We start from the raw sequence: 15,186 nt of genomic DNA, 5'->3' as shown, positions 1-15,186 counted from the left end.
TTTATGACTCGATCCTTGAAGCTGACTGGTCTACTGTGTATTTATCCTCTAACGTTAATGATGCATGTGGAGCCCTATATGATATATTGAATGGCATATTTGCCGCACACATTCCTCTTAAGCAGCAACGTAAAAGAAGATTTCCAAATTATTATTCTCGAGAATTGATTAGGAACATTTATAGGAAAGAAAAGGCTTTCAAGGAATTTAAAATGTACAATTCTCCATTCTTTCAAAATAAATTCCATTCTCTTAGACGCCTTATCAAACTACAAATACGCAATGAATATAAGTTGTATATATCAAACACCGAAAGGAATATTTCTTTGGACTCATCTAGCTTTTGGAATTTTATTGGTTCTAAGAAGGCTGGCACCAGGATTCCTGGTATGATCAGGCTACCCGATGACGTGGTAATTAAAGACCCACAAGACATAGTTGATGCTTTTGCACTGTTCTTTGGTGAGGCATTTATACAATCAAATTTCATTAACCATTCGTCGACGTCTGATAATGTGCCCCACTTTGACATTTCCAACGTTGATGCTTCTCAGATTATTTTGGCCAGTAAAAAACTCAAAAATAAGTTAACATCTGGTATAGACGGTGTGCCTAGCTTCTTGGTTAAAGATTGCATTGGTGTCCTGGCTGATCCGCTGACATACATTTTCAACTTAATACTGTCAACAGAACAAATCCCTGAAATTTGGAAGACTGCTAAAATAATACCTATTTTAAAAGCTGGGGACTCTGATCAAATCGTGAACTACAGGCCAATCTCATTACTCTGTAACTTCTCAAAAATTTTCGAAATTATCCTGAATCGGTCGCTATTTAGTCACGCAAAAGAACTCATCTCTGTAGACCAGCATGGATTTTTTAGCGGGCGATCTTGTGTTACTAACTTATCCTGTCTGTCTAGCCACATCTGTGAATCACTTGATGTTAATACTCAAGTCGATGTTATTTATACCGACTTCCAAAAAGCCTTTGATCGGATAGATCACTATATTTTGCTGCATAAATTAACTCAGTATGGTTTTTCAGGGAGATTATTTAATTTATTTCATTCCTACTTGATTGGTAGATCTCATTATGTTGAATATGAGGGCTTTAAATCGAAACTTTTTAACGTAACGTCGGGTGTGCCACAGGGCTCGAACCTGTTATTTAATTTAATTTAATTTTGTTGAACATGTGATTATCTTGTTAAACTTTTATAATTGGGTTTTTATATCATATTAATAGTTATTTGTTCTAATTTTTTGGATAACTTTTGAGAATGTGACTTTACTTTACTCTTTTTCTTTTCTTTTCATTCTTTTAGGTTTGTTTGTGTGTGTTTTTCTTTAACTATATTTTTCATTGTTTTGCAATTGTTTCCTGTTATTGGGCAAGTTGCCTGTTGGAAATAAAGGTTTATTATTATTATTATTATTATTATAAAATTAATCCACATTATTTAACTCATTTTATAGAGCATGCAATGTCAATGTGTTTTCTTGTAACTTAAGACCAAACATTTTAGTAAAAGTTTTATTAGTCATATTTTAAAGGTCTTTTAAAATATTCATGCACATATATCCATATAAAAAACTATATTAGAACTTCGTAAAAACACAGTTTCATTTTTAAAAGGGTGTGGGCACTAGAGAATCTTTATTCAGTATACGGGTTCTAGTTATTTATGATATAGACGTATGTTTTGTTAAAAATCGTTTGGTAAAGTACAGCATCAAAGCAGTACTATCAAGTCGCTGGCAGAAACTGAAGTAGATAACAAAGACATCCACCTAACAGGAAATCTGTATGCAGATTACTACGGGTAGAACAAAAGTTTTATACAGAATTGCCTGTAAAGAGAGGAATCAGACAATAGTGTGCACTCTTACTCTTATTATTGAACACATATTTAGAGAATTTATTTTGAGAAGTATTGCAAGATGCAACCGACGGTGTATTAATTAATGGCAAATCAATCAATAATCTCAGATACGCAGACGACACTGTACTATTGGCTGATAGTGTCGAAGGCCTACAATAAATAATAGATTATATAGTAAATGCAAGTGAATATTATGGTACGAAACTTATGTGTAAACAAACTAACATTCTCGTAGTAAGCAAAACAAATAACGCACGAATACCGTTTTATACCAACATCAGATTACAACGTAAAAAAAAATTATATATCTAGGATACATGTTAAACAAAGAGTGGAATCAATCATAGGAAATAAATTTTAAAATAAAACAACTTACGAATATATTTAACCGCATAAGGAGTATCCTATGCGACATAAAAATTAATACAGGATATCCGGAAATTACACGTCAGGATTTCCGTGGGCGATTCTAGATGAAAAATTAATGCAATAAACTTTTATACAATTTTTCCGCAAACTCAAAACTAAGGAAGATAAATTTTTTTTTTAATGTTTTTTTTAATAAATTTTTTTGTGGTGTATTGATTTTCACAAAATTTTGCATGCATATTACTAGTGCTTCTTTGTATTTACCCTATTAATTTAATGCTAGTCGTCAAGGACAAAAGGCTTAAGCTGTCCTCCTTAAAAAAATGACTTAGAACTTTTTTGTTAACATCTTTTTATAAATTTAGATGTCAAATTAGTGAAGAATATCAAAATATCTTTTAAAAAGGTGCTCTTGTTGCATCATCGTAGAATTATTGGTTTGCAAGAAAAACGACTTTAAATATTTACGTACGATTACTTAGAAATTTTGATTTTCAAAACTGAAAAATTAATAAGCAAGCTTTAAAACCAAACACTTTAGTTTGGAATGAGTTATGACATTGTATTATAAATTTTGACAGATAATATTATCTGTAATTTTAATAATTTTAAAATTATTAAGATTGAAAATAAGATGACTAATAATAATATTAATTTGTATTCCAACAACAAAGAAGCATATCCGAATAGAAGAATATCACGATCGCAAATGGTTAGCACTATCCATCAGAGACTAGGAGAATTTTGAAGATTTAAAATTAGTCGACATGATGTGGACCGTCCGAACTCAGGAACTCTGTGTTTAGAGTGGGATTGAGGATAACGTTACTCTTAGTGTAAGATCAATAATTGCGACTCAGGAAAATATTTTAAAAAGTGCAGTTTATGATATTTTACAGGAGGAACTCCTACAGCCCTTTTATTATCAAAAGGTTCAAGCTTTAAACCCTGAAGATCCAGTGGCTCGACTTAATTTTTGTAGGACCATTAGAAATCTTTATAATCGTAATCAAAATTTCACAGGTTTTATTCTCTTCATCGATGGAGCTGGCTTTGGACATGATAGTTTAATAAACCTTCATAATGAACATTATCGGTGCGACGAAAACCCTCAGGTAGTTATAAAAAAATCCCCCAATGTGTGGGTTGGTATTGTCAACGATCGTTTAGGGCCACATTTTTCCCGCAAAGAGTAAATGGTAAGGTCTTAACTTAAACTTTTTAAGAAATGAGTTGCCCAATCTACAAGATGATGTTCCTTTTCAAATAAAGCATGAAATATGGCTGCTACAAGACGGTGCTCCAGTCCATTTCAATGGAGGGAAACATTTATATCAAAATTTCCCTGAAACAGAGATTGGACGCGGTGGGTTTGTGCAATGGCCTCCCAGATTGCCAGATCTAAAGGCTATGGATTTTTTTCTTTTAGGTTACCTAAAATCTGTCGTTTACAAGGTTCCTGTAAGTAATTGTGAAATGCTGAAACAACGGATTATTGACAATTGTGAAATAATTAAACAGAAGGAAGGTATATTCTCTAGGATTCGTTGGAACTTCCGAAGAATTAATTTATGAATTGAAATGGAATGGCAATATTTCGATTTTTTTATGAAAGTTGTACTTAAAATTAAATTATGTGTGTTATCGTAAATACTTATTTTATTTAACAAATTATCCTTTAACAATATATGTTTTCAAGTCTTGCTGTGTTAATTTTGAAAATACCAATTTTCAATTATTAAAGGTACGGTTAATGTTTGAAGTCGTTTTTCTCGGTAACCGTTAATTCTACAATAATGCAATAGGAGCACCTTTTTAAAAGATATTTTGATGTGCTTTACTAATTTGACATCCAAATTTATGAAAAGATTAAAACAAAAAAGTTTAAAGTCATTTTCCTAAGGTGAAGGACAGCTTAAGCCTTTCGTCATTGACAACTAGCATCAAATTAAAAGGGTACATAGAAAGAAACACTAGTAATATGCTTGCAAAATTTGGCGAAAATCAGTACACTAGCAAAAAAGTTAAGAAAAAAAAAATTTTTAACACGCTGTATCATCCTTAATTTTGAGTTTTCGAAAAAATTGTATACAAGTTTGTTGTATTAATTCTTAATGTAGAATCGCCCACCAAAACCCTGACGCGTAATTTCTGGACACCCTATATGAGTTTGTAAAGTATAAGAATTCCTCGTTGTTCTGTCTTTTCTGGTTTGTTATATAGTGCAGAAGCCTGGAGCCTGACTGATGCATTTTGTAAACGTCTAAAAGTATTTAAAATGTGGTACTATTGGCCCATGCTTTAAATATCTTAAATATGTCGTATAACCAAGTTTCGTTCTAAAACGAATTAAGCAACAACCGAAAATCTTAACATAGTAAAAACTTACAAAGCAACAAAAATATCCCCTCTTACACTTAATATTACAGAGTAAAATTGAGGGCAAAAGTCTGGGAGGACGAAGAATAATATGGTTGAAAAATCTGAGACAGTGGACTGAAATGTTATTCATCGCATTATTTAGAACAGCCGTTGGACCTATTTGGATTATTTGGACCAATGTGATTGTATGGGATTTAATTATTTACCAACAACTAATATTGTGCAAAACACAAAAAAATGTCTAATTTCACTACACAGAATATATATTTCCGACGATACTGCAAAGCCTGAAAGCAAAAAAATCACATCGACAAGTAGCATCTTTATTTTCTCTGCTTTTAGATTAAGGGAATATCCCGATAAGACTATTAATTTGTCATTTAAAATTAAAATTAACGAGTTCGAGCGTTTCTTCGAATATACATACTTGATCTCAAAAATAATATGTGTTTCATTCATAACGGAGGTTCTTTTTTCTAAAAAGATGTGAGATGCCAATAAATGATTTGCAACTTGCTTTCGAGATCGGTCATTTTATATTTGTCGATAAAAGTAGTTTGCTTTATTCTAGTTGAAATTTTACGACCTTTGCAACATTTTACGTTAAAAACTTAATAATTTCTCTTAAAAAAATAAGTAATAGGTAACAATTACATTACAAGCATTGGTAACTTAGCTATAAGTATCAATGTTAACTTAGTATATAACAATCAATATTTAAAATGTGTAAAGATAAGATATATATACTTAACACTTAAATACACAAGCAATTATATAATTTAAATGCGTACGTCCCCCTGAAGCATTTAAACATTCCGTACATGTATTTGGCGCCTATACCCACACCATTGGTCAATTTTAAATTTTAAGTCAATCAGGTACGAGGTGCGAAATCCCCGTACGGAATAGAAATTGATACCAATCACGCGTATAAATAGGGATTTAAACTTTTCACATAATATCTACTTATACGGATAATATTATGTGATGGAATATTTCCAATAAATTCTTATTTCGCGCATTAGATCTAGTAAAAATCATGGACTTTAAGATTAGTTTTCTCTAAGATGCTGAGTTATATTAATAAGTTGTTTGGTCAGGTTGTCTAGATAAATTTTTATTCTTTTAGGAAAAACGTGTCAACTACGGTGAGATGTAATCCCTCCTTAGAATTCCACAAGTGAATATTTTACATGAATTTAGATTTTTTTAATAGAGTTATTCTTTCTTACATCGAGACAACCAAATGCTAAATCACCATAGTTGACAAAACTCAAATCCAGTAAATCATATAGTTTTTCCCTCATTTCTTGTGTAAAAATACGTATATTTTAAAAGATTTTCATGATAGTAATGGAATTTTGTACTATTTAAATGGGCATATAAGTATCGACTTTGGATGTGATCTAAAGTGCAAATGACTATCTATCTCGGAAGATCTACAGTGTTCACAGTACTTACTAGGTAAAATATTTTTTCATAAACTTTATAGGCATGTAATCTATCGGTAACTTTAATTTTTATATAATAATAACTCATGTCTTAAAAGCATTTAACTAAAGACCATGTTTAGTTAAGTATTGTCTTGCGTTTTGCTTACTATAATCTCACTTTTAGTTACTATATAGTCGGCAAATACAGATTTGCAATACTCAAGTAGCCATTGACAGATTTTTCTAAATTCATTCTGTATAATGTAAAAATGTAGGCCCCTAATATAAATCTCTAAGTATCCCTTTATCACCCAACCAAAACTGATTGTTTTCCATTGTCATTAACAATCTGATTTTTACTGCTAAAGTGGTCTTTAATACCCTGATAATAGTATCATAAAAGTAGTAATAAAGTAATTTAGCAGCGAGAAGTGGGCACAATTTGGTATCGAAAGCTTTACTGAAATACAGACAAACAAATATGGAAAAATTGCCATTAGAGCACTTTATAAATTTAATATGATGCTCAATATAGGCAAAAGGCAAATGGAGCTCAAATTAGTTAATTGCATCAAAGCTGTTTTCCAAGATTTTGGAAATCTACCATCTACCAAGACAAATTCGTTTTCTTTAAGTAAAGTAGTTTGTATAAATATAAAACAATGTACGATAACAATATAATAACAATAACAATATAGATTAATGATCAAAGGTTCTTAAAATATAAATTTTCTTATAGATTATATGAAAAATCAAAATTTGTTAATTAAAGAAAAACTTTTACGGACATTTTTTATAACCGACTGTCAAATTAGCAGATGATTGATGGTCCCTTTTTAAAATACAATGCACATTGATTAGGCCAAGGAGTTTACGCATATAAATGCTAAATAAGCCAGAGTTTATTAAATTTTCTGCAGCAATATTCAAATTTAAAATTAAGATTAAAATAATAAAATTCTCATAGTTATAACATACAACTATTAGGTAATAATCCTGAAACCAAAGAAAAAAATAGAGTACAATACATAACAGAAGATATCTAGGAAGGAACTGTTAAACTGGAAAAGGCTCTGACGCATAATTTCTTCTTAACTGCTTTTATAAAAGAGTATATTTTAAGAGTATATTTTATAAAAGAGCTATATTGCAAGGTTTTTATGTTTGTTGACAGTTTAATAAATAATTTAACAGCTATAAACTCTGATCGATCTTGCTACCTTAATAGATGATAGACCAGATAGTACAATACTGCTACAATACCTGGTTTAATAGTTGTAAATATTTCTTTTGTGATCTCTTAACATAAAAAACGCATTCCATAATATAAACTGACGCAAACTTGCTATATTAATTTTTATGAATGCAGATTAAAATCCTCTAAAATTCTAATAGCCGTTACGTTAAAGTTCAAATATTTTGTAGATACTGATCCACTCCAAACTAAAATCCCTTGATCATGTAGGTTATGATTGAGTGAAACATGCCATAGTAGGCATTTAGCATTGTATTCTGGGATACATGGTCATATAGATTTCTAAACGAGAATACACTGCTTCTTAATTTTCCAGATAGATTATCTGTATTATCCCTTTAAGTCAGATCGATTAATAAGTGTCTCTCATTAAACATTTTTGGGTCTTGTCCTGGACCAGTTTAAGTTTGTTAGCATCGAGCTAAATTATGGCTTTAGATTGTTTTTCATTCGATCTTAAATTCAATTTTTCAAGATCTTGATCATAAATAATAATAGTAGCGTCAACCGCGAAAAGTACGTAAAAAGCTAGTTTATCCATTGACAATTTGTTTATAAAAAGGGAAAAAAAATATCTAATACAAAACCCTGAGGTACACCTAGTTTTAGGAAACCTTCAGATGATGAAACCCTTTCAACTTTAGTGCGTTTTTTTTAAATTAGATTCTAGAAGTTGTATACTTCTGTCTAAAAAATTGTAAAACTGTTTTTTTTATAAGGAGATTATGCAAAACACAATCAAAAGCCTTGCTTAGGTCATAAAAATATGCTAGGAGATGCTCATGTGGCTCCAAAGAATCTATTACTTTGGAGACTAGATTAAAGATAAAAGATACCATGAACTGTGCTCTTTCCCTTTCTAAGTCCAAATTGGCTATCAGTAAGAAGGTTAACTTTTAATATAATACTATAATTTATACAAATAATTATTTATAATATTGGTATATATTAATAAAAAATATTCTTAGCAAGCTTTCGACGTCACTGCTTTTAATTTATTTCTAGTGCACTGGTTATCCCAAACATAAATACGAACACGTAAAAGGACAATATGGTGCAATTGTAATTTTCAATTTTTTGCAGCATGACTGTAATTTTTCACCAAAAAAAAAACACAAGATTTCAATTAACCAATGACACAAATAAAAAATCAAACGTTTGGACTTTAATTAAACTCTTTTTCATAAGGCCCGGTATTTCGTTGTTATTTTAGTGTGTAACGTAAACGAGTGATATTTTCAAAAATATAATAATTAAAAACAAGTTTTAATATTTGTTAGGTTAAGAAAAATGTGTAGAATTATATGAAATAAAAATATTTATATTATGTAGTTTTAAAATTATAAAATATTCTTCTCTCATATATTAAATATAATGCATAACTTAAACGCTTACGATACACCTCTCTCTATATGTATCAAAAAAGCTTTAGATTAAATTCTAGGCATGTAATAACCAGTGTTATATACAGTGTTTGGTAATTGATATTGTTATTTGTGGTAGTTCTTAATATAGCAATAATAAAATGTTTGAATGTAATCACCACTATTTTTGTAAATAAGAATAATAAATGATAGCTTTTAGTAATTTATTAAAGAGCAGACCTCAAAGCTAATGAAACAGCACATTTTTTAGATTGATGGAAAAACACCATCAGATTTAAAAATCTTCTATACTATTTTTAGCTTTAAATACCAATGCCTTACTATAGACTACTAATGCCTTACTATTATTACATTAATATAATATAAATATATATATATGTTTTCACATATCAAAAAACGTCTCAAATAATTTCAGCTAACAAAATGTCCAAAGGCTTTTACATAAAATATGAACCACAAAATACCATAATTTTACTTCTAGCTTTTTTAGGAAAAGCGTCTCGCATACTAAATCTAAATCTTTCGTTCTCCTAAAAATGATTTCAGTGAAAAGTAGAACCTGAGTTATGAATAATATAATAACCCTGTAAAAACTGTTCGACTGGGCGAAGGATTCCCTTGAGCGAAAATATACTTTAAATTTGACTTTCTGAACCTTTAGGAAGTAATTTAGTTATTTAATATCTTTTTACAAATACGTTATTTAAAGGTTTTCAAAATTGAAATCTTCTTATAGAATATAAAGTCTCGCAAAGAGGATTCCTCAGTCAGTCAAGACGAAAAGCGCTGTTTATTATTTGGCAATTAAGATTAATAAATACTCCAATTAATTGAGCCACTTCTTTATCAACTTAAAGTTATATATTTATTAAAAATTGGATAATTTTTAATGAATAAAGAGAATTTTATTTTTAATTGAAGAAAAACTTTTTACGAAAATTTTTTATAACCGACATCAGATGATTGCTGGTCCCTTCTAAAAGTACAATGCACATTGATTTGGCCCAACCAGTTTACAAATATATATGCTAAATAAGCCATTAAAAACCTGCAATGGTTTAAGTACTAGGGCCAAAATCTGACTGAAGAATTTGATCTGAAAAAGACTGTCACCCACAGATATTAGAGAAATCAAAGCAATCATAATCAATGTTTAACCATTTTTTTTGTATGTTTTATGGAAAATGTCTATGTTTAATTGCTTAAGTGATATATCCTGGAAAATTCTGAATGACGTAACGAGCCTAACAGCCAAGTATTTGCATCTCTAGAACGCAGACCTGAAACAATATTAGTATACGCAATAAAGTACTTGACTTGAACTGAGATAAATATTTACAATATAAGAGTTAATTAAATTAAATTAAATTAGATATCGGTATAAGTAACATTTTGTACTTTTAACAAATGGTCCCAAATGATCGATATGGAGAGTTCCATTATAGTAGCAACCTTTTCGAAGCTGTGTAAATATCTTTTTTGTTTTCCTGATGGTACTTTATTGTAAGCACATGAAAGACAAGCAGTTATTTGCGCATTCTTGTGAACCAATATTTGCTAGTAATATTTTGCAGAGTTTTTTTCATGACGAAATAACCCATGTTGTCATAATGTTGCGTGGATCGTGTGCCGAAGGACCACCAATGTAAATGAAATTGGACTGTATGATCTATAACTTATTTAATTTTAAATTTTACAAAGTAAGGCAAATTCTACATCCTTTCTTATACCAACGAATGCAGTCGATCTCTCTTCTCTTCGTTACTCTCACGTTAATGGCGTCATCGTCCTGGCTTCATGACTCGCTCCCACCTCGTCTCACCGTCGCGCGCACGTTGCCACGTTTTTTATAAATTATTATTTTTTAAAGTCTAAACATGCCGCCCGGGTTGAAAAGTCTCCAGCTTTTCAAAAAATATTATAATAAACCAATAGTTTATATATACACAAAAACACATAAAGGTTTATATAAGTCTCACAATCGCGAACTTTCTTTGTCCACTAATTGTCCTCTAATGGCAGTATGCAAATTTTACTCATCGACCGTTTTAGAATAGTTCCGTTGGCTAAACGAACTGAAACAACTCTGACCATGCCGTCTGCACCGGGATGCAAATCCGTAATACGTGCTAAGGGCCAATGTAATGGAGGCATATTGTCTTTAACTAAAAGTACCAAAGTTCCTACTTTAGCGGTTAGGGTGGACAAATCAAATTTTCGTATCTGCTCCGCCACTGCTACCGTAGGGGTTCTATTTTGAATGTACAAATAGAAGAACTTTTTTACCAGAGGCAACCGGATCAAGTCTAATTTTATTCGGATATACTTTAACCAAAACCCTGAATTACTTTACCTTTATTTAGGCTCGGCTGCAACTAGTTAATAAAACACCAAATAATTACATTTGTGAGAATATTTAATTGTTATAAAATAAATATCTTTGTAGTCACCCAATCAGTCTTAAAATAAGAAAACTGGGGTGTATTTCAACAAAAACAAATAATCTTAAATTTAAGTCATGTGCTCATCCATTCATGCTTTTCTTAACTAAAATAACAACAGTAAAATTATTAATATACAACAAAACAAATTATCAAAAATACCAGCAAAAATTGATACCCTTTTCTACATGAATTTGGTATCAAGTTATATTTCAAATTAAGTTAAATATAAGGAGAGCGAAGGAAAAACTGTCTCTTTATTTCTATAACACTTATTGAAACACTAATTCACCAGTAAACTTTAGGTTTAAATCAGGAAAGCACTACACTGAATGTTTTTGTTTTGTAGGGACTTTATATTAATTACACGTAACATTATGAAATCTGAGTAGATTGGTCAGCCATACAGTACAATAAACTTAAAGGGTTACCTTGTACGGTTTTCTCACCATCGGAACCCAGAACAGGTAAGTATCAATGCACAAGTACCACGAGCAGCAGCCATCAACATCAGACACAAGTAACGAGACAACGTCTTACGTCGTCTTATGTTATCAATTGGTTTAATTACCGAGCCAAAAATAACTATCATACAGTTATTTTTGCACATAAAATGTTACTTAAATTGAGCACACTTCGCGTAAAAATATATAGGTTTAATATAAAAATCGTTATCTTAACGATTAAGAGCAAATAAAATATATAAATTGCAATTTTTCTGCAATTAGAGCAAATAATTGTCACTCGACAATTTGTGGCGAGAGGAAAATTTGAGCTAGAAACAAGAGCGATGTGTCTTTAAGCGAGTGTGAAATGTGACTGTCGCGACGGGGAACGGGGGCTGTAGTAAATCGTTACGTACTTGTCCGCGCCGCATCTAATTTTCCCCGATTTCGGGAATTTGGCGGTCTGATTGTGTTAAAGAGGAACGAACATACGCAAAGGATTTCTTTGTCTAAAACACAGTGGCGGCACAATTTTATTTGGGGTTTAACTTGTTTGGAATGTGTTTTCCAAACAGCGGTATTCTCAATGTCCTATTTCCACTTTGATCGGGCTTGTAGACTAGCCAAATAACGTCTTGACCATTGGTTCCAAAATTACTGGTGTAACTGCTGCAAGCGCTGATATCGGGATAATCGTGAAATTGGAACATCTTGTACTTCTGCTTCGGGGGAACTGGCTAGTGAATCGCCTATGACGAAGTGGGAAGGTGTCAAAGGAAGATAGTCCTTAATATCGTTAAACATTGGCATAAGAGGGCGCGAGTTTAAGCACGCCTCGATCTGCATGAGCAATGTGTCATTTCATTGAAACGTAAAGATGCGTTTCCTAAAACTCTTTTTAAATTTATTATATTTCGTGAAATTTAATTGATTTTACAGAAGCCTCTCATAAGCCTCCAACATGAGGCGAACGCGCCGGTATGAAATGCCACTTTATTTTTTCTTGTGCCAAAAAAGAAGTAATAACACTATTATGCCTTTCATTATTAAGGATATTGTATAATTCTATAAAATAATTGTTAGCTCCTACAAAATTTGTTCCATTATCGGAATAGATATCACTTGGTTTATCGCGTCTAGAACAAAATCGTTTCAAAGCGCTTAGAAAATTGTTAGTTGTCAAATCTGTTACCAACTCTATGTGAACAGCTCGAGTCGCGAAACAAATAAATACACAGATATAAGTTTTGATTAACTTGCTTCTGCGAAGTGTACCCTCTTTGACATAGATAGGGCCCGCGTAGTCTACACCACAGCTTGTAAATTGCCTACTTGGTGTTACTCTAGAACGTGGTAATGAACCCATCAAAAATTGTCCAGGTTTTCGATTTACGCGATAACATCTTATACAAGATCGTATTATTCTTTTGACCGCGTTTTTCCCATTTACAGGCCAGAAGTTTATTCGAATAATTGATAATAAATTTAGAGTTCCTGCGTGCAAGTTCTTTAGATGTTATTCTAAAATTATTAAGTCGGTTAGCTTATGCTTATCGGGTAAAATAATTGGATGCAGTTGATTGTAATCTAACTCCAAATTATTTAATCTTCCGCCTACTCTAATAATATCGTCTGTATCTAGAAAAGGATGTAAACCTAAAATTTTACTACAACTGCAAACCTTATTCAATTTTTTAAGATCTTTAAATTCTTGCTGAAAACATTCCGATTGTGCTTTTCGAATTAAAATAGAATAAGCTTCATTTAACTCTTCAACAGATAATGAATCTGAAGAAGCTCTAACTTTATTTAGCGTCCGATGTTTAAATCTACAAATATATGCAATAACTTTTCGCAATTTACTCATAGTTTCAAAAATTTTTTAATTTTTATCTGTAGATTAAATTTCTATTTTGTTATTCGAGATGTGTAATGTAATATTATTTGTCTTTATTTCCGGTAACGTCTCATAATGTTCTTCCTTTAAATGTTCTTGGGTATATTTTTCTAGATTTTCCCTTAAAAATTCCGAACCATGAAACCACAGTTTTCAACTAAATCCTTTAGATCCAATCCGCGCGAAATAATGTCTGCTGGGTTTTCTTTAGTTTTCACGTATTTCCAGCTTTCTATATTGGATATTTCCAAGATTTTTACCACCCTATTGGCCACAAAGGTTTTGAGATTGCATGGTTCGATTTTTAACCAAGCTAAAACTATAGTCGAATCCGTGAAGTAAGTAACAATAGAAATATTAATATCTAGAATGTTTTTAATTTTATAAATTAATTCCGCGAGTAAATGCGCTGCTACTAATTCTAATCTTGGTACAGTTTATTTTTTAAGAGGGGCTACTTCAGATTTAGCGGTTAAAAGACGTATTTTTCTTTCACCTTTTTTACCTAAGGAGTGGTATATGCGGGGCATGCCTTTTGAGAGCTGTCTAAAAACCCATATAATTCAATACTCTTGGCGTTTGATATTAAAACATGATGATCTATCTCGATTTTACTTAAAAGAGGAATTTGTGAAATAAAATGTAACCAATATTCTTTTAAGTTAAGTAGTAAAATCTCATCCCAATCTAAATGTAGCTGCCATAATTTCTGCATTAGCATTTTGGCGTTAATTAGAGCCGGGCCAAGCGGATCGAATATTTGTGATATGACTGAGAGAACTGTGCGTTTCGTGATTTTTGTTTCATTAAATTTTACGTTAACAGAATATTTTAATACATCTCGATTCGCGTCCCAGAATATGCCTAAAGTTTTTAATTATTTTTTATCATGAAATATATCTAAAGCTTCATCATGGACTTCGCTTTGATTTAAAATAAAATTTAAAATGGATTTTTCGTTAGATGACCATTTTCTTAAAGTTAAGTTAGCTCCGGATAATATATGTGTAAGTTCACAATAAATTTCTTTCGCTTCGTCTTGCGTATCCACACTTAAATAAAGATCATCCATATAAAAGGATTGTTCTATTATTTTTGGTGCTCTTGGATACCTTTTCTTTTTTTTTATTGCAAGTTCTTTAAGACAACGCGTAGCTTGGAACGGTGCGCTAGCCGTACCATATGTAAGGTATTTAGAGTATACACTTTCATTGGTTCATGAGGAGTAGGTCTCCACAAAATTTGCTGAAATGTATGTTCGTTAGGATCAATTAAAATGCATCGATCATCATCTTTATATCCGCGCTTATTACGTACTTTCTAAATTTTGATCGTAAAAGTATAAAAAAAAGATCAGATTGTATTATCGGTCCTACCAATATTATATCATTAAACAAGATTCCTGAAGAGTCCCTCAAAATAGCAGTATGAGGCATAAAAAATGATTGACTGTCAATTGATATATCAAAATCTAAATTACCCTTAAAAGTCATGTGCCCTAATGTCTCATATTCATGCATAAAAGCTGTGTACTGTTTAACCGTATTTTTGTTTAACCGTACTTCTAAATGCTTAAAACGATTTAAGGCTACCGATTTAAAGTCTCCTAAATATTTCTCAACGTATTGTTTAAACGGATATTTAACAATAAAAGAGCCATCGGCACTTCTTCTTGTAGTTTTATTAAAAAAGT

General features: G+C 31.2%; 1 protein-coding gene and 1 long non-coding RNA gene across 6 annotated transcripts in view; one reads left to right on the top strand and one right to left on the bottom strand.

Moving 5' to 3' along the window:
- LOC126736543 (uncharacterized) overlaps positions 1 to 15,186 on the bottom strand; it is a 736,497-nt gene that overhangs the window by 455,741 nt on the left and 265,570 nt on the right. The window lies entirely within an intron of this gene.
- LOC126736550 (uncharacterized) lies at positions 2,889 to 3,814 on the top strand. The gene is made up of 3 exons (XR_007660695.1): positions 2,889 to 3,090; positions 3,154 to 3,620; positions 3,684 to 3,814. It is a non-coding gene; the product is annotated as an uncharacterized LOC126736550 (long non-coding RNA).

Source organism: Anthonomus grandis, chromosome 5, assembly GCF_022605725.1.
Source record: "Anthonomus grandis grandis chromosome 5, icAntGran1.3, whole genome shotgun sequence".
NCBI classification, from domain to species: domain Eukaryota; kingdom Metazoa; phylum Arthropoda; class Insecta; order Coleoptera; family Curculionidae; genus Anthonomus; species Anthonomus grandis.
This window is presented reverse-complemented; position numbering and strand designations above follow the sequence as displayed.